Source organism: Erinaceus europaeus, chromosome 19 (genome assembly GCF_950295315.1).
Source record: "Erinaceus europaeus chromosome 19, mEriEur2.1, whole genome shotgun sequence".
NCBI lineage: Eukaryota > Metazoa > Chordata > Mammalia > Eulipotyphla > Erinaceidae > Erinaceus > Erinaceus europaeus.
Genome location: NC_080180.1, coordinates 60,520,130 through 60,538,685, shown reverse-complemented (window position 1 = coordinate 60,538,685; position 18,556 = coordinate 60,520,130). Strand labels below are relative to the sequence as shown.

The 18,556-nt window shown below is 51.6% G+C and overlaps 1 protein-coding gene and 1 long non-coding RNA gene across 3 annotated transcripts in view; both read right to left on the bottom strand.

Annotated features, from left to right (window-relative positions):
- MAML3 (mastermind like transcriptional coactivator 3) overlaps nucleotides 1-18,556 on the bottom strand; it is a 240,879-nt gene that overhangs the window by 64,844 nt on the left and 157,479 nt on the right. The window lies entirely within an intron of this gene.
- On the bottom strand, nucleotides 3,607-4,410 carry LOC132534762 (uncharacterized). The gene is made up of 2 exons (XR_009546475.1): nucleotides 3,968-4,410; nucleotides 3,607-3,841 (listed from the first exon to the last, which is right to left on the bottom strand). It is a non-coding gene; the product is annotated as an uncharacterized LOC132534762 (long non-coding RNA).

Genomic DNA, 18,556 nt, shown 5'->3' with positions numbered 1-18,556 from the left:
CCCAGGAGACAGAGAGAGAAGTTGAGGTGGGGAGGGGGAGACAGAGAGGGAGACAGACCAAGAGATACCTGCAATACTGCTCACGAAGCTTCCCCCTGCAGGTGGAGAACGGGAGCTTGAGCCAGGATCCTTGCACAATGTAGCGTGTGCGCCTACCTCTCATATTCTCTCTTTATTCTCCCCCTTCTCCCTCTGTCTCTCTCTCTCTCATATACTGAGGAAACTGAGACTTAAGGAGACTGACCATCTTGCACAAACTCCCGCCTTGGGTAAGACTCATGCCCTCACCCCTCTGGCGTTCTGCCCTCGCTCACTTGGCCCGCAGCTGCTCCCTGCCACTTCCAGCGCTGAGTCTGTGTAAGAACCCACGTGAGAACCTGGGAGTGGTGTTGGAGTCCTCTCCTCAGCTGCTGGGCCTTCAGGAAGCTTCTGGACTGCCCGTGGTCCTCACACCTCCGACACCCTACACAAAGCTGCCACCTTCTTCGGGTGCGGAAGCTTTCTTAGACCTCTTCTCCCTCCACAGACAAGACGGGAATGCTAACAGACGTCACTTGCTTTTCTCCAAAGCTCTCTGCATCCACTTGCTGCAGGAGTACTGACAATGATTTCCCCAGCCCACCCCCACAATCTACTGAGGAAGTCGGCACAAGACAGAGAGGAGCAGCAGGCAGCCTCCTTCCCAGAGCTGAGCTGCTAAATCCATCTCCTTCCTGCACTATGGACCATCAAAGACCATGGACCAGCAGTGCCAGCCCACACCCGGATTCAAGGGTGATGCAAACCTCCAAACCCACCCACTGAACAGTCGTGATAATGAACCCAGCCCTGATGTCTCTGTTCCTCACCTTACCAGACTTTGTGCTGGAAAGAAACTTAAGTTGGCCCTGGGCAAAGAGAGACAGGAGAGGGTTTCTCTGGAAGTCACTCCTCAAGCAGCTTCCTGTTGTCTGCGTCTTCTAAACAAATGTCAACTCTTTCCAGGTGTGGTCCGGCACCACCTTCCTGGTTGGGGCCAACTCTGGCCCCCACCTGGGTTGCTTCCTGGTAGTGACTTTTTAAAAAATATTTTTATTATCTTTATTTATTTATTGGATAGAGATCATCAGAAATCGAGAGAGAAGGGGGTGACAGAGAGGGAGAGAGAGACAGAGAGACACTTGCAGCCCTGCTTCATCACTTGTGAAGTTTTTCCCATGCAGGTGGGGACTGGGACTCGAACCTGGGTCCTTGCACACCTTCCTGGTAGTAACTTCCACTCATTTTTGAAGCCCTCTCTCAAAGGCACCCTGAGGCCATTTCCTGTGAGCCACTTCCTGTGGGCAGCATCAGGCCACAAAGCAAGAGCCCACCCACCAAAGGAAAGAGCCTCCTCCACACAGGGCTCCCGGGAGCTACCCTTCTCCTCTTCAACTGAGCTGTGCTGACATTTTTAATGATAATGGCTCCACATCCCAAATGAACGTTCTGCGTCAGCTAATTAATAAATCAATTGCTCTTCAGGACGGCATTTATCAAGTTCACAGCTGATGAAGGAGGGGGGGGTCTGTCACCACTACACTTCTGCCTCCAGTGGGATCCTTTTCTGTGGGACCCCAGGTGTTCCAGAACCTTCACCGCGCCCTGCAGGCAAGCCACGCACCTTCAAGTACCTACTCAGGTGTAGTTAGGGTTTGAGTCTTGGGGGCGTGGCCTCACAAGCTGACAATCACTTACAGGGCTTTCAAGAGAAAGAACCGCCCGGTGGACACTCGGTGTCTGTGTGGTGGAGACAAACTGCCCCTCTGGTCACAACACTGACCGGAATGAAGTGACCATTAACCAGCCATGGTGCAGACAACACTGGCATTCTGGGGGCTTTCTCTTGTGTTTTAGCTGCAGCTGGGATGCCAGGTTGACAATGCCAAGCTGGATACTCTCATTCACCAAGTGTAGGCCACTGGAGAACTGAGAGAGAGAGAGAGAGACCGAGATCAAATGACCAAAGCATCATCCTGGCACATGCAATGCCGGCCCGGGATTGAACCTGGGGCTAAATTCTGAGACAGCCTCTCCCAGGCCCACTGGTGAACTTGTCTACTTCATAAGATGTGATTCTTGCTTTATTCCTACCTTTGGGTTCTTGTTTATTAAACCTTTTGTCTTGTTTTATATCTTACTGCCTTTCAGCCACCAAGTTGCAGGTATTACTATGATTCCATCCTGACTTCCCTGGGCAGACGACCTTACCAGTGTGTCTCAGAAACTCACCTCCCCAGATCCCTGCCCCACTAGGGAAAGAGAGAGACAGGCTGAGGGTATGGATCCACCTGCCAACTCCCATGTCCTATAGAAAAGCAATTACAGAAGCCAGACCTCCCACCTTCTGCACCCCACAATGATCCTGGGTCCATCTTCTCAGAGGGACAAAGAATAGGGAAGCTCCCAATGGAGGAGAGGGGCTACGGGACTCTGGTGGTGGGAACTGTGTGGAGTTGTACCCGTTATCTTACACTTGTGTTGATTATTAAATTACTAATAATTAAATACTACTAATAATAGTAATAATAATGACCTGATGCTTTTTCTACAGGCTTCTGAATCACTGCCTCCTGGAACTGGCTGTGAGGTCATCAGAGCAGTGTGACCATTCTTTTTTTTCTTTTGACCTCCGGGGTTATCACCGGGGCTCAGTTCCTGCACTATGAATCCACTGGACTCGTGGCCTCCTGGAGGTCATTTTCCCCATTTTGATGCCCTTGTTGTGGTTGTCATTGTTGTTATAACTGTTGTTGTTGTTGGATAGGACAGAGAGAAATGGAGAGAGGAGGGGAAGACAGAGAGGGGGAGAGAAAGACAGACACCTGCAGACCTGCTTCACCTCTTGTGAAGCAACTACCCTGAAGGTGGGGAGCCAGGGGCTTGAACCGGGATCCTTATGCCGGTCCTAGTGCTTTGCGCCATGTGCGCTTAACCTGTTGTGCTACCACCCAGCCCCTCTTTTTTTTTCATGTACACATTTTTAAATTTATTTATTTCAGGACGACTCTGAGACCTCACAGGCATGATACCAACCCAAGGACACAGAGCGGAAGCCCTTCTGAATACAGTCACACCACCAGGCTTTAAGATCCCAAACAGAGCCCCCCTTATGCCCCCAGAAAGAATTTCATATGCTGTGATTTGTTGTTTTCTCTTTGGAAGCCCATCTCTAAATCCAAGCTAGTCATGGAGAACAGCTTCATGGGGGGGGGGGGTGGCACACCCAGTTAAGTGCACATAGCATGAAGCGCAAGGACCTCCACAAGGATCCAGGTTCAAGCTCCCAGCTCCCCACCTGCATGGCGAACACTTCACAAGTGTTAAAGCATAGCTACAGGTGTCTCTTTTTCTTGCTCCCTCTCTATTTCCCCCTCCTCTCTCAATTTTCTTCGTCATATCCAATAAAATGGAAAAAATGGCCGCCAGGAACAGAGGATTTGTAGTGCCTGCCCTGAGCCCCAGCAATAACCCTGGAGGCAAAGAAAGAAAGAAAGAAAGAAAGCATTGCTTCATTGGAACTGTTAGAGTCTGACGCCCCATATTATGCTAACTCTGAAATACACGCTGAATAAACACACAGGTTGGTCACTGCCGAAATGGGTTTTATTTGCTCAGCAGATTGAATCTGTGCCGTGGGGAAATTACAGCTGATTAAGCAAATCTTGAGCCAGGGTAAGGTTTCCAGGCTAACGTTGACCTTGAACCTCTTAATCCAGAATTTATTTTCTGGAGTCTAGTCGGAGGAAGTCCCAATATCCCGATAAACAAAGAATCCAGACTCTGAAATGGCCCAAGCATTTCTGAGGTGTCGTTGGAAGGCCTGACAGTGACAAGCAGAAAGTCAGGCATGGGGCAGCTTGTTCCCAGCTCTGCTGCTGCCTCTTTCTACGGTCCCTCATGCCCCCCCCAGCCCCTCCCTTCAGAGGACTAAGTTCCAGCACCTCACCTTGCTTTCATTTGACTAGCCAGAGCTGCTCCCAGACTGAGCATTGGTGTCTGCAAGGGGGAGAGTTCCGGAAACATGTGATCTCTTTGTAGCAGTTTAAATAATATCTTACGTTTGAAGATGTATGTTCAAACAGTCATTTGTTTGTGGCCTCTGGTTGGGGAGAGACAGACTCGGTCCTTAAAACACAGCTCCACTCGACAGCCTCTTGGCTTTTCCTCTGCACTTAAAAATACTCATTGCTGATAAGTCAGAAACAAAAGGATGAATACAGGATGAACTCACTTATAGGCAGAAGTTGAAAACCAAGATCAGAAGGGAAACCGCTAAGCAGAACATGGACTGGAGTCGGTGTATGGCTCCAAAGTAAAGAATCTGGGGTGGGGGGGAGGGTTCAGGTCCTGGAATGTGATGGCAGGGGAGGACCTAGTGGGGGTTGAACTGTTAGGTGGAAAACTGGGAAATGTTACACATGTACAAACTATTGTATTTGCTGCCGACTGTAAACCATTAATCCCCCAATAAAGAAATTAAAAAAAAAACTCATCACCTGGCTTTGCCGGAGGGAATCTCATAATTTAGAGAATCAAAGTGATTCCTTTTCATACTTGCGGGCATCACTGTGTGGTTTTCCCTGTGATGGTACTGAGCTCAGTTCCTTGGTAGCAGAGTGAGTGAGTGAGTGTGCGAGTGCGTGTATGAGTGCGTGTGTGAGTGTGTGCATGTGCGTGTGAGTGTGTACATGCGTGAAAGTGTGAGTGTGGGTAGGCTTGAGGGACTCTGGAACAGTCCTGTGAGACTGGAGAGATTCGCTTTCTTCTCACATTTGAGATTTTCTGAGTTTTGACAGTCAGAGCCAGGGCGATGAGGCTGAACTTGAACCCAGCTGCATGCGGGGAACAGATTTTGCTGGTCAAAACACCTCGCTCCCTGCCCCCTTCCTCCAGCCTGCTCCCCTTCGTCCCCCTCCGTCCTCTGCCTGTGCAGAAGTAGTGTCGAGACTCCTTCCTCCCTGGCTGGCAGAGCTGTCTCTCTGCCCAGGTGAGAGTGGAAGGTGGGGGCCCAGGGAAGAGGGAGGGGCACAAGCTAACCCACTGGGTCCATCTGCCGAGGAAACGGCAGCACTGCTTCTAAAGTGGGTCCTACAAGAGCCGTGGAGACCCCACAGTGCTCACTCTCAGTGCTTCCAGGTGGACGGGAGAAGGTGGTCTCTTCTCAAGGTTCCCGACAGCCTGAGGGGTTAGGAAGCATTTGGGAAGCCGGCACACTCCCCCAGACCTCTGCACAAAGCCTTTTAAGGATGACTTAAAGAGCTGGGAACGCTTGGGTCAGGTTGAGCGCACATGTTACAATGCTCAAGGACCCGGGTTCAAGCCCCTGGTCGAAAGCTTCACAAGTGTTGAAGCAGTGCTGCAAATGTCTGTCTATCTCTCTCTCCTGCTCCCTCCCCTTTCGATCTCTCTTGGTCTCCAATAATAAATAAATAAATAGATAGATAGATAGATAAATAATTTTTTAAAAAGGAATGGCCCACTCAAAGAAAGCTCTTTAAAAAAATTAAAAACATTAGAAATGCTGAGGAAACTAGGTGCCAGGGTTGGTTCCAGCAAGCTGATCACACTGTGCACAGAAGACAGAATCTGGGGCTGGAGGATTCTCCTTGGGTTCAGTCTGTCCCAGCACCAACTGGCATGCCCAAGGTCCCAGAGGCCACAGGTTCAACCCCCGGCACCACCAGATGCCGACCTCAGTGTTGTTCTGACCTCTCTCTACAACATACACAAATCAATCAATCTTTCTAAAACAGAGAGAATCTTCAAAACCCCTTGTGGGTGAGCCGTGCCTAGTCTCCAAGTGTCAAGGAACAAAAGAAGCCGCTTCCCCTGCTGGCTGGCTGTGACAACACTCCCAGCGCTGCTCCTATTGTTGTGAGAGGCTGGCTGGAGAAGAAGTGAGTCATCCCCCACCCCTGCAGTGGGTACTGGTACCCAGAAACCTTCACGTGGGTCGGTGGCAGGCAAGGAGAGACAGCCTCTGGGCGGTGCTGTCTTTGTCTGTCTGTCTGATCAGGGCACGGGCGGTACGCAGGAGCCGCAGTCCCAGATGTTGGATCTCTTTTGCCCATGAGCGAGTGTGCTCAGAACGTTATAGATTCTAAGCGACCCAGGGCTGTGTCATCCCGTCCCCTTTCATACACTTTCCCGTCCTGACAAGGAGCTCTGGCGGCTGGGAACAATCCTCCTCAACTGACAAAAGGAGACCCTGGTTTCTGAGTTCTTAAACCATTAGGAGCTCATCTGCTGCAACAAATATGCCGCCACCGCCGTTGCGCCTAATGATTGGATTTTAATATTCATGACGGATGGGTGTCTGTGTGTGTGCGCGCGCGAGTGCCTGCACAGAGGAGTGACGGCACCCAAGGGCGACTGTGGCTCACCAGGCCCTGCTGAGAGAGGACGCTGCACATGTCAGGCCCTTTTAGGCAAAACATCCCAGCAGCCACTTCAGACTGATTCTGTCACCTAGATCCAGGAGCGTTGCTGCTGGGGCCACACTCAGCTACCACAGGTGATATGGAAACACCCTCCCTCACTCAAACACAATCCTTTCATCATTAAAAACAAACAGAAAAACCAACACTAAATAATGACTTGTAAGTATGTCACATTTTTTCTGTCTTCTTCCTTCTCCTTCCCTTTCCTCCTTTCTTCTCCCTTCCTTCCTCCCTCCCTTCCTCCCTCCCTCCCTCCCTCCCTCCCTTCCTTCCTTCCTTCCTTCCTTCCTTCCTTCCTTCCTTCCTTCCTTCCTTCCTTCCTTTCCAGAGCCCTGCTCAGCTCTGGCTTATGGTGGCGCAGGGGATTGAACCCGGGACTTTGGAGTCTCAGGTAGAAGAGTCTCTTTGCAGAACTACTATGCCGTGACCCCCGCCCTTTTATGTTTTTAGTGTAGCAATGTGTCATGGCTTTTCTGACAGCCCAATAGGACAGTTTTCACAGAGGTTCTTTTGGAAGAGGGTTTTGTGATTTTCAGTGATTTAAATTATTTTCCTTTTGATTGTCTACAAAGCATTTTCTACACTAAACATCTTGTGTGTGTGTGTGTGTGTGTGTGTGTGTGTGTGTGTGTAACGAGATAAATGTTAGCTCAGAAATTCTAAATGACGCAAAGTAACAATGGCATGGCATGGCATTGTTCTGGACAATTAAACAAATTCTTCATTGATGAATAGACGTGCTTCCAGAAAAACACAAAAAGGGAGCCTCAGTTTTGTCTGAACATTAACTACGTATAAGAAATAGGTGGGAGAGACTTATTGTTCCCCCTCTAAGCCCAGAGAAAAGGCAAGCCAATTTTCAGGGGAGACCTAGTAGTAAGAGAACACAGTGACTGGAAAAGCGACACGTCCTGAGCGGTGAAATCACACCACGCACATCTGCTGGCACTGCTGGTGTTTGAGAATGTCAGCACTGGTCTCAGTCTGCCAGAACAGGCTCCTGTGCCCTCCCCGCAGCTCTTCTCATGCTCAGAAATCTCTCCGCTCCTTTTTCTGCCCCCCTCTTGTGGAAATGTACACACACACACACACACACACACACACACACACACACTGCTCCTTCTTCTGCCCACCTCTTGTGGAAATGTGTACACACACACACACACACACACACACACACACGCACACACACACACACAAAAATGCTACTAGATCTTGCTCTTTTTTTTGCACTGCACAGACATACACTTTTTTTTTCTTCTTCTTCTCTCAGATGAATAGATATTTAGCGGCTGGCTATTCTGCTCTCAGGAAAAGGAAAATGGTGGAGACACAGGCAGCACAAAGAGCAAAGTCCCAGGGGCACCTGACCTGCTCCCTGAATGTGAACAAAAACTCAGGCTTGCTGTTGTGTGGGAGCAGCCCCCCCACCCCACCCCAGTTTCTTCAGACCGAGGAGTAAGAAAGGGGTTAAGGAGAAGCCGCATTGCCACCCGGCTGTGATTGGTGCCTGGGAACTTCCTGCAGGAGGGGATTAGAGCAGAGAGGCTGAGGGAGGGGAGATGAAGGGGGAGAAAGCAGACAAGGAAGGGCTGACCTCGTGGCTGTTGGAGCTGTACACCTGGGTCTGGCTCTCTGGAGCTGAAATAGCACAGAATGAGCATGCTCAGAGGAAGGGGACCAGCAGGCGGGGGTCGGGGCGGGGAGCGGGTGGCCCAAATGCTCCCTAGAGAGAATCCGCTCAGCTTCTGCACCTGCGGGCAGTAGCAGTCTCAGGTAGAAACTAACCAACCGCCCGCACAAGGGCCTCGGGCACCCACCCACAAGACTTCTGCTCAGTCACGCAGCTTTGCCCTAGGAGACATGCCTCCACGGCACGTGTCTCGTCCTCAGAATTTTACACAAAGCTCTGAAGGACTGCTCTTCTGCACTGGCCAATGTCTTAAATAATGCCTGGTATAGTCTATACAAACCCAGAAGTCACGGAGGAAGCTGTAATGAATGGCTCAGTACACGACCTGAAATGCAGCAAGCCCCACTCTGCCACCACCTGGACCACTGTTCTCGCTTGCTGAAATCCTCACTTGCCTTCATCCCAGATTTATTTAGACTCTGATACCCCCCCCCCCCCCCGCATCCTTCCCCAGACACGATGAATTTGTGGCCAGTTTTCTTGTGCTTTTGTCAGGAAAAGAGAAAAGGGCAAGTGGTATTTTATAAGAAGCCAAGCTTCGGAGGGAAATAAGCATTCCAGCAGCAGAAAGCAAAAAGAAAGAAGAGAAAATCCCTAAAGGACAGTTTCAAGGGAAAGGGAGTCTTCCTACCTGGGCGCCCTCCCCCTTCCCCTCAGCAAGCCCGCCCGCCCCAGGGTGCTCAATGCAGGTAAGCAGGACTTGCAACTGCTGGTCCATGACCCGCTTGCTAAATGTCCTCTTGCCCCTGCAAAAAGCACTGTCCCCAGGCGACAAATCAGAAGGGAGCCCCTGAACTATGAGACAAGCCGGGGGTGGGGGGTGAGTGCTGTGGCACAGAGTTCTGGTGCACAGCTGAACCTCACAGATTTTCTTTGTTTCCAGGAGGATTGTGGAGAGCGAAGCTTCACTGTACATATTTACCAGGTTAAGAAAGAGAGGGGATTAACTGCAGGAGGAAGGGAAGGAGAGAGAGAGAGAGAGAGAGGGACTAAGCTGTAGGATGTGGTTAACCTGAGGCTCTTTCAGGAATGGTGGAAAGTTACGGGAGCATCATGGAATTTTTTTCTACTCTGAGCAGTTATTCCTAGGGTGACAGGGGTTCCAGAACTCTATTTTATTTATTCATTTGGACAGAGACAGGGAGAAATCAGGAGGGAAGGGAGAGAGAGAGAGAGAGAAAGAGAGAGAGAGGAGAGAGAGAGACCTGAAGCACTGCCCCACTGTTCATGAAGTCCTCCTCCTCCAGGTGGGAACCAGGGGCTTGAATCCAGGTCCTTGTGCATTGTACCATGTGTGCTCGACTGCTGTGCCACCCACCCAGCCCCTTCCAGAACTTTCTATAATTATATTCTCCTTCAAATACTCTCTCTTGAGTTGTCTTCTTTCTAAATGTGCCAAGTGTTGCACATACCCCCACAGGGGGTTTCTAGAACTGTCCAGAACCAGGAGCTAAGGGCCAACAACATCTCAGGTAAGAGCATCATGCTGAGACAGCCCTACTTCTCCAGGGTGCTGTCTCTCCAAGGCCTCAGTCAGTGGCCATCGGCATCTCAGACTTGACCAGTCGCTTGGACTTTCTCCTTCTCCTGGCCTTCTGAGACTTGTCCAAGGCAGGCCGGCATCCTTTCCCCCTGAACCCCCTTCCATTTTACCACTGACCCAGCTGCAAACATAGTCAGACACATCCGGTATGGCAGCTGCATGGACCCATCCAGTATGGCAGCTGCATGGACCCATCCAGTATGGCAGCAGCTGGACACATCCAGTATAGCAGCAGCTGGACCCATCCAGTATGGCAGCAGCTGGACACATCCAGTATGGCAGCTGCATGGACCCATCCAGTATGGCAGCAGCTGGACACATCCAGTATGGCAGCTGCATGGACCCATCCAGTATGGCAGCAGCTGGACACATCCCAGTATGGCAGCTGCATGGACCCATCCAGTATGGCAGCAGCTGGACACATCCCAGTGATCCTGGGCACTATGGAATCTGAGAGCCTGACTCCTAGAGTTCATTATGCTCTTTCTCCACTTCCTTCCTTTCCTTTCCTTTCCTTTCCTTTCCTTTCCTTTCCTTTCCTTTCCTTTCCTTTCCTTTCCTTTCCCTTTCCCTTTCCCTTTCCTTTCCTCTTTCTTTCTTTCTTTCTTTCTTTCTTTCTTTCTTTCTTTCTTTCTCTCTTTCTTTCTTTCTTTCCTCAAGGGCTATCGCTGGGTCTTGGTGCCTGCACTGTGAATCCGCTTCTCCTATAGGCCACTTTTTTCCATTTTGTTGCCCTTGTTGTTGCTATTATCGTTATTGTTTCTGTTGTCATTGTTGGATAGGGCAGAAAGAAATTGAGAGAGGAAGAGAACACAGAGAGGGGGAGAGAAAGACAGACACCTGCAGACCTGCTTCACCACCTGTGAAGCAATCACCCTGCAGGTGGGGAGCCGGGGGCTCAAACCGGGATCCTTGCGCCAGTCCTTGTGCTTTGCGCCACCTGCACTTAACCCGCTGCGCTACCGCCCGGCCGGCCCCCTTCTCTTTGTTTTTCTAAAGCATCTCTGGGCTCTCCTCCAGGAGAAAAGGAAATCAAGTTTGCTTAAAGGCAACTTTGCCTACTTTCATTCTCCAGATCACTGGATTTGGTTCAGGGCTGGCTCTGGCTCTGACCACCCCACCCCCACCCCCACCCCCTGGGTCTATTTAAATGTCAGAGGTTGCTAGGAGACACACCAGAGGCTGCTGGGGTGTAGCTGGAGCAGGTGTCATGTTCAACACGCTACACAACCATGGGGCAGATCATTCTGTTTGGCTACACAGTGACGCCCTGTGTGAATGCGCTCACCCTGTGTCGTGTGAGTGGACAGGGAACTCTGATCCTGACGCTGCAGGAGGGCTGAGGGAAGGGAGCTGCCAGAGGTAAACCGAGGCTCATGCAAAGAGACAAAGCAGTCAGCCTGGAGGCCTTATCCATGCATCTGTTAGAGAAATGACGTCTGTCCGGACACGGCGGCTTCAGGGATGCTTCACAGTGAAGCAGTCTTTGAAGGGGGCCTCTCTTCTCTTGAAGCCTCTCGGATTTCCAGTGCGTGAACAGATTATCATTCGAGTGGCAGAGGGAGCCGTGTGTATTGTTGGGTGGTCTCCGCTTCCTATTTCCAAGGTGTTGCTGTTACTCAGGCTGAAAGTCTCTGGGGGAATTTCTCAGGAGTGAAAACTATTCCCAAAGGGTTGTTTGATGTTGGGATGGTGTTTCCTTAGGAGGAGCTGTCCCTGAGACTCTGGCATCTTTACCTCAGGCATCAGGGTTCTGTAGCTGTGTGGAGGGATGGAGTCTGGTTCCGGGCCATGGGGATCCTATTACGTGAGTTTTCCTTCTCATGCTACAGTGAGCGCGTTCAGGAATCAACAGGCAAACCCAGTCAGCATATCACGAGGAGGGCATTCCATGGCTCCTTAGAAAACTTCCCTATGAAAAGTGATCCCTTCCTAATGGAGGTGCCAGTGTCTCCTCCCATCTGTTAGTTGCTTTGGGTCTCGCTTCTTCCAGGGCACCGCCACGTGCTCCCCGAGACCCACATGCTCTGTGTCCGTGACTCCGGTCACCTGGCTTTGTGACCGTCTGCTCCCCCGTGGACTGCCAGCTCTTGGGGGGGGGTGTCAATCCTGACATCTGGCATTTCCTCCCTGTCCCACCAAACAGTGAGCAGGCCACCAGGGAGGCAGGCGGATGTGGAGAGAAAGCCCACAGGACAGAGCTGCCTTCTGGACAGTGCGTACCATGAGAATAGTCTCCCGCAAACGAGTGAATATAGCCCTTATGTATGTGTGCCGTCAAGCTCAAATAGGAGGTGGGGACAGAGTCAGGAGCTGGGTCTTCCGTTTGGATGGAAAAAAAAGTGACATTGACAAAGATGTGCAGTGTAGGGAGCCTGGCGGGAGCTTGAGCTCAAGTCCCTTTTGTAACTTTATGGACAGAGACACTGCGAAGGCAGATGGCAGGAGATGCTGAGTGAGCGAGGCTTCCCCTTGAGGTATGACACCTGGACGGTGGGCTGGAGGATGCCAAGAAGCCTCTGGGTGGAGCTGAGGGGTCTGACAGTGGGACTCAAGCATGAAGCGCTGGTTGGAGTCTTCATGAGAGCACCAATTTGTTTTCATCTGCAATCTTCGCAGTTCCTTGAATATCGGGGAAACCTAGCACCCCAGCCCACCGACCCCAAGAAGGCCAATCCCTGCTCTAATTTTGGCGGCTTAACGGGAAACATACTCGGCAAGTCCTAGGAGACCCCCAGCACCTCCACACTGTGGTGAGACACCCACAGCCGTGCCAGCTACCTCTGTGCGGACAGAGGCCTGGAGTGGAGGGGGACGGCACATAGGTATCTATCTGCACGTCTCCCTGGGAAATCCTAGCAGGGAGGAAGGGAAGGGAGGAAGAATCCACAGAAGGGAGTCAGGAAAACACGGCTAACAAAGGGATGATTAATTAGCACAGGCATGATGAAGTGTCATTTCAAAGAGCAAACAGAATCCAGAGCAAACAAGAAACACAAATATTGGTGACATTAAACACCAAGGAAAAGAAGGGAGGAAAACATTCAAAAACAAAAGAAAAAAGAAAGGAAGGAAGGAAGGACAGAGAAAGAGAGAAGGACGCATAGGGAGAAGTCTCAACCTCTGGTGGTGGTGGGAGGGAGGGATTAGAGGTCAGGAAACAGACACGAAGCTGTGGTCAGCCACCCTTTCTCTGTCATATAAATATATATAGATACATATATATTTAAATTTTTATCTTTATTTATTGGATAGAGATACTCAGAAATTGAGAGGGGGAAGAAAGAGGAAGAGAAGACAGAGAGACACTTGCAACACTGCTTCACCACTTGTGAAGCTTCCCCCCTGCAGGTAGGGACCAGGGGCTTGAACCCAGGTCCTTGTGCATTGTAATATGTGTGCTCAACCAGGTGTGCCACCGCCCAGTCCTTCAGCCTCACCTTTCTCTACACATGCGTCTAGCCGAGCAGGGAGGTTCGATTCTGAGCAGGTAGGCTCACAGAATCCGCAAAGCCAGGCCTGGGGTCACTGGGAAGTGCTGGCTCCAGGACCCCCGATGCACCCCGCCGCCCAGCTCCAGCACAGCAGGAGAGAATTTTCAGTCCCTGAGTGATTCTGATCTAGACGTCTCAGGTCTGTGTTTCTGGCTGAACACCTTAACTGAAAGTGCTCTGCTTGTCCTCAGCACCTCAGCAGCGGAGAGGTTGTACATTCAGGTCCCAGAGCCCCCCCCTTCAGTTCACCAAGGGGCCATCTGGCCCGTGAGCATCACTGGGGATAGGGACCTCGTGTCCTTCCCCCCCCCCCCATATAGCTGGGATACCCCAAGGCAACCCTGGGGAAGACTGGCAGAGTCCCCGCGCACCCCCACCCCCACCCCCACCCCTGGGCCCTGGGCAGAGAAGCAGCTTAAACCCCTGCAGCAGGAGAACATGGCAAATTCCAGAAGAGGTGATTCTGTACTTAGGACCAGAAGTCTGTCTCCACATGGGCCAACTACACCCAGACCCTGTCAAGTCCTCTCACAGGACTCGGGGCTCTCCAACCGCCGTGTGCTCTCGGCTCCCCACCCAGTCTGTCTCTGTGTCTCCAACTGTGACATTTACTGGACAAGGACACCTAGTGGGAGTAGGTACAGTGACCCAGTCCGCCATGTGCCAGGCATAGCAAGCATGTGACACACACAAATGTAAATCCCGACCACGACTGTGTGTGCAGGGCCTGGCCCGGGTCTACTTTATGCCTCTGGGCCCCTCGACACAGTCCTGTCCCCCAATTTCAACCTCATCTGAGATGCTCCTGAATTTTACAGATGATACCTTTCAGTGTATTGGAATATAGAAGCCAGGGAAATGTTTTCTTCAATTCTTTGTAAACAATATTTGTGAATGAGAAAAATCTGAAATCTTTTCCTTTTGAATTCTACTGACAACGCAGTGTTCAAATACAAATAATACCCCGGCCCATAATTTAGCGCTTACTGTCAATACTCTACACAACACACTTGTCAACCTTATAAATCACAACCAGGGGACTGGGAGGTGGCTCAGTGAGTTATATTATATGCTTTCCATGTTCGAGGCCTGGGTTTGAGTTCTGTCTCCCCAAGGGAGCACCAGAGATAGTACCAAGGCGAACTCCAGGCCTCATGGGGCATGCTTTCATATCTCTCCTTACCCCTTTCCCTGTCTGTCTGTATCTCTCCACATGTATGGAGTAAAAACTTGGATTGGGGTTCGGGCGGTTGTGAAGAAGGTTAAACGCACATGGCACGAAGTGCAAGGACGGGTGTAAGGATCCCGGTTTGAGCCCCCGGACCTCCACCTGCAGGGGGGTCGCTTCACAGGCGGTGAAGCAGGTCTGCAGGTGTCTGTCTTTCTCTCCCCCTCTCTGTCTTCCCCTCCGCTCTCCATTTCTCTCTGTCCTATCCAACAACAACCGCGGCAATAACAACAATGATAAGAACAACGATAAGCAAGGGCAACAAAAAGGAAAAAAAAATAGCCACTGGGAGCAGTGGACTCATGGTGCAGGCACCGAGCCCCAGCAATAACCCTGGAGGCCAAAAAAAATGTGGGTGGGGAGGCTGCTCTAGGTGGTATGCACACCTGCTAGGTTCTGGGCTCCTTCCTAGTGCACAAATAAACAAACAAAACAAACTTGTGGCCCGGGAGGTGGCATGGTAGGTAAAAGCTGATAAAGCTCTGAGCTCTGAAACATGAGCTCCTGAGCTGACCCCCAGCACTGACTGTGTCAGAGTGATGCTTTGGTTATCCTGTCTCTCCTCTCTCTCATGAGTAAACCTTTTAAAAAAATCTAATGAAAGATATTTTTTTCTGTCCCTGGAGAATTAAAGTGAATTTTTTTTCCTGTTTTTTTTTTTTTGGGGGGGGGAGGTGTCACAGTATGGAGGGCTGTTTCCCTGGCTGGGTGGAGGGGCTGGGGGGCCGGGGTGGCCAGGTGACCTCAGGAGAAGTGCCCCCTGCCCAGCCCCCAGCACCCACACCCTCAGCCTCTGGCCCTTACGTCTCCTGCCGCTGAATCACAGAGGCCTTTGGCTTCTGCAGAGGCGGATTTTTCCATCCTCTAACTAAACATGGCAATAAATTAACAGTCCCGTCTCTGCAGAGAGACCCAGCTCTGACCTCCCCATCTTTCCATCAGCCTCCTCCACCCTGCCAGAAGACCCCACTCACTCTCCCTGCCCCCCAGAGAGCAGGCTCAGCGACTTTGTCTGAGCTCCTCTGCCCACGCCAAAGCCTTCCTTCTTCCTTCCGATCCCCTGAAACACAGGGGTAGGGGACCCTGCTTGGAACCCCGTCTTCCCAGAGTATCCAATGGGGTCTACAGGGCTGGGGGTGCCTCTGAGCTCCCTTCTAAACCATGTTCCAGATACACAGGACCCCAAACTTCGTGTGTGTGTGTGTGTGTGTGTGTGTGTGTGTGAAATCTGCTTCCTGGGGTTGGTGCACACATCTGCCTGCTCCCCCAGGCCCATAGAATGCTGCCAGAGCTTGGTGGTGGGGCTGGGGTGTCCTACAGGGGTCCCTGAGAATGGCACAGAGCTGGGCTGGAAGGAGACCTTGCTGGACCAGGCTGCAGAAGTCCCAAGGGGGGTCATGTGGTAGTGCAGCAGGTTAAGTGCACGTGGTGCAAAGCGCAAGGACTGGCGGAAGGATCCCAGTTTGAGCCCCCAGCCCCCACCTGCAGGGGAGTGGCTTCACAAGTGGTGAAGCAGGTCTGCAGGTGTCTATCTTTCTCTCCCCCTCTCTGTCTTCCCCTCCTCTCTTGATTTCTCTCTGTCCTATCTAATGACAGCAATCACAACAATAATAACAAACAAGGACAAAAAAAGGGAAAAAAGAGCCTCCAGGAGCAGTGGACTCGTAGTGCAGGCACCAAGGCCCAGTGATAACCCTGGAGGAGAAAAAAAAAGTCCCAAGGGGCCAAACTTCTGTACTTGAACCTGACAGAGATGGCTGTGGGCTGAGGAGGCCCCGGCCCTGTCCTTCTGGGCCCATAGCCGGTGGGGGGGGAGGCCTGCTCTTCCTCCCACAGGAGGCTCTGGTGGCTCTTTCATGCTCCAAGCTCAGCCCTAGGCTGTTGCCACGGTGACACAGAGCACGACCCCCCCCCCCCCCAGTCCACTCTTCCTCTCCCCTCCTGCTCAGCCACTGACTCAGGGCCTGTGGGGGATTGGCAAGCAGGAAAAGAAGCCACGGGGCACCCCTCAAGAGTCTGGGGGGACCCTCGGCAGGGTGGTGGGAAGGGGGCTCTCCTCCCTCATCAGTCACTTCACCTTCCTGCTGGAGAGGAGGGGAGAGGCTGGGCTGGAAGTCAGCCAGACACAGCCGGAGACGCAGGGCGGTTCCAGTTTGACACTAATGATTTGTGTACAGTTCAAGGTCAGGGAGCGGGCGGCGAGGCTGGCCCACCCACACGAGCAAGCTCCCAGCTTAGTGCCCGATGCCGGCAGCCCCGAGCCACCCTGAGCCGCCCACCTCTCTAATTTGGAGGGAAGCGCCTGGGGCAGGGACACGCGTTAAGCTGCCTTTGTTCCCCAGAACACACACCACCTTTCTAACAGGCGTTTGATAAATATGTTTTGTGCGGAGAGGCTTGCCTCCGTTAATGAAATTAAAGTGTTCTGGGAAGGTTCTGCAGAGCTTCTGTCAGCAGGTCTCTGTGAAGGGGGGTGGTAGGGGTGGGTCTAGAACTGACAGTCACCACCACGTAGTCTGTGCCCTCTGGGCTGAGACAGGGCCCTCGAACCTGGGGAGGGGCGAACGTCTGTGAGTCTGCTGCCACGGAAGCCACGTGTGTCAGGGGAAATGTGTCCTTCCAGCTCTGCTGCTGCTGCTGCCATTAGAGCCTCAATGCCAGTGCTACTTGGAAAAGGACAGGCATCAACAACAAGACACTAGGCACGGCCCTGAGGAAACTGGCGGCAGGTTCTAGGAAGGCAATTCGCCAGGTTTGTCGGTGGAAAATGAGCACCTAGGGACTAGTACCTGGGGAGCACCTGCTTGGTTCCAAACCCAGATGGTCGCCACTCTCCACCTCGCTCTCTTCCTCTCTCTCTCTCTCTCTCTCTCTCTCTTCCAGCTGGAGGAACAGCACACACCATGCCAGGCACGGGGCCTCAGGCCTCATGTGTGAGGCCTGATCCCAATGAGAAAGTCTGTCATGAAACTATTTTTCTCTTTTTTTTATATTTATTTATTCCCTTCTGTTGCCCATGTTGCCTTTTTTTTTTTTTTTTTATTGTTGTTCGTTGTTGGATAGGACAGAGAGAAATGGAGAGAGGAGGGGAAGACAGAGAGGGAGAGAAAGACAGACACCTGCAGACCTGCTTCACCGCCTGTGAAGCGATTCCCCTGCAGGAGGGGAGCCGGGGGGGCTTGAACCGGGATCCTTACGCCGGTCCTTGCACTTTGCGCCACTCGCGCTTAACCCGCTGAGCTACAGCCCGACTCCCTGTTTCTCTCCTTCTAATGCCCTACCTAAAACAATAATGAACAAATGATAATCACACGGAGATTAATTTTTAGTATGTCACCATTCCCGTTTCAAGAATGGGAGAGCAGAAGTCAAGCAATATACGCTAGCCCCTTGGAGGACTGTGCGGAGAGTCCTTAAACAAGTAAAAATGGAATCACCTTATGACCCACAAGGCCACTCTTGGGCATTTATCCAAAGGACACTCAGACACTAATTAACAGGGACACAGGCAGCCCTGTGCTCATAGCTGCATTATTCTCAGTGGTCAAAGAGAAGCAGCAGCTAGATGCGCATCAGCAGATAACGGGCTGAAGGAGTTACGGGGCATAGACTCCATGGAACACGGCTCTGCAGTCAAAGAGAATATTGTGTCCTTGGGGACACAGTGACGGAACTAGAGGTGATGATGCTTAGAAAATAAGAGATGAAAGACAGCTGCTGAACAGCTTCATTCGTGTGTGGCATCTCGAGAACTGATAGACGTGAGCGTGCAAAAAGAGAGGAAGAAAGAACAAATGGACAGTTTCTAAGACTTTGTGGGCACTCTGGTGGCTATTGGGGGAGGTGGGACGGCGGGGATACTGGACTCTGGTGGTGGGTGTGGTGCGGGACTAGACCCCGGCATCTGATAATCGCGTAGCCCACTACTCATCACAATGAAAGCAGCAGTAAGGCGGCCAGGAACGCGGCTCAGTGTTAGAGCAGAGGGCTTGCATGTGTGAAGCCCCAGGTTCAGTCCCCAGCACTACATTTCCTTGAGCAGTCTTGTGGCCACTCTTAGTCTCCGTCTCATAAAACAAATATATAAACCTTACACACACACACACACACGCACACACGCTCACACACACACACACA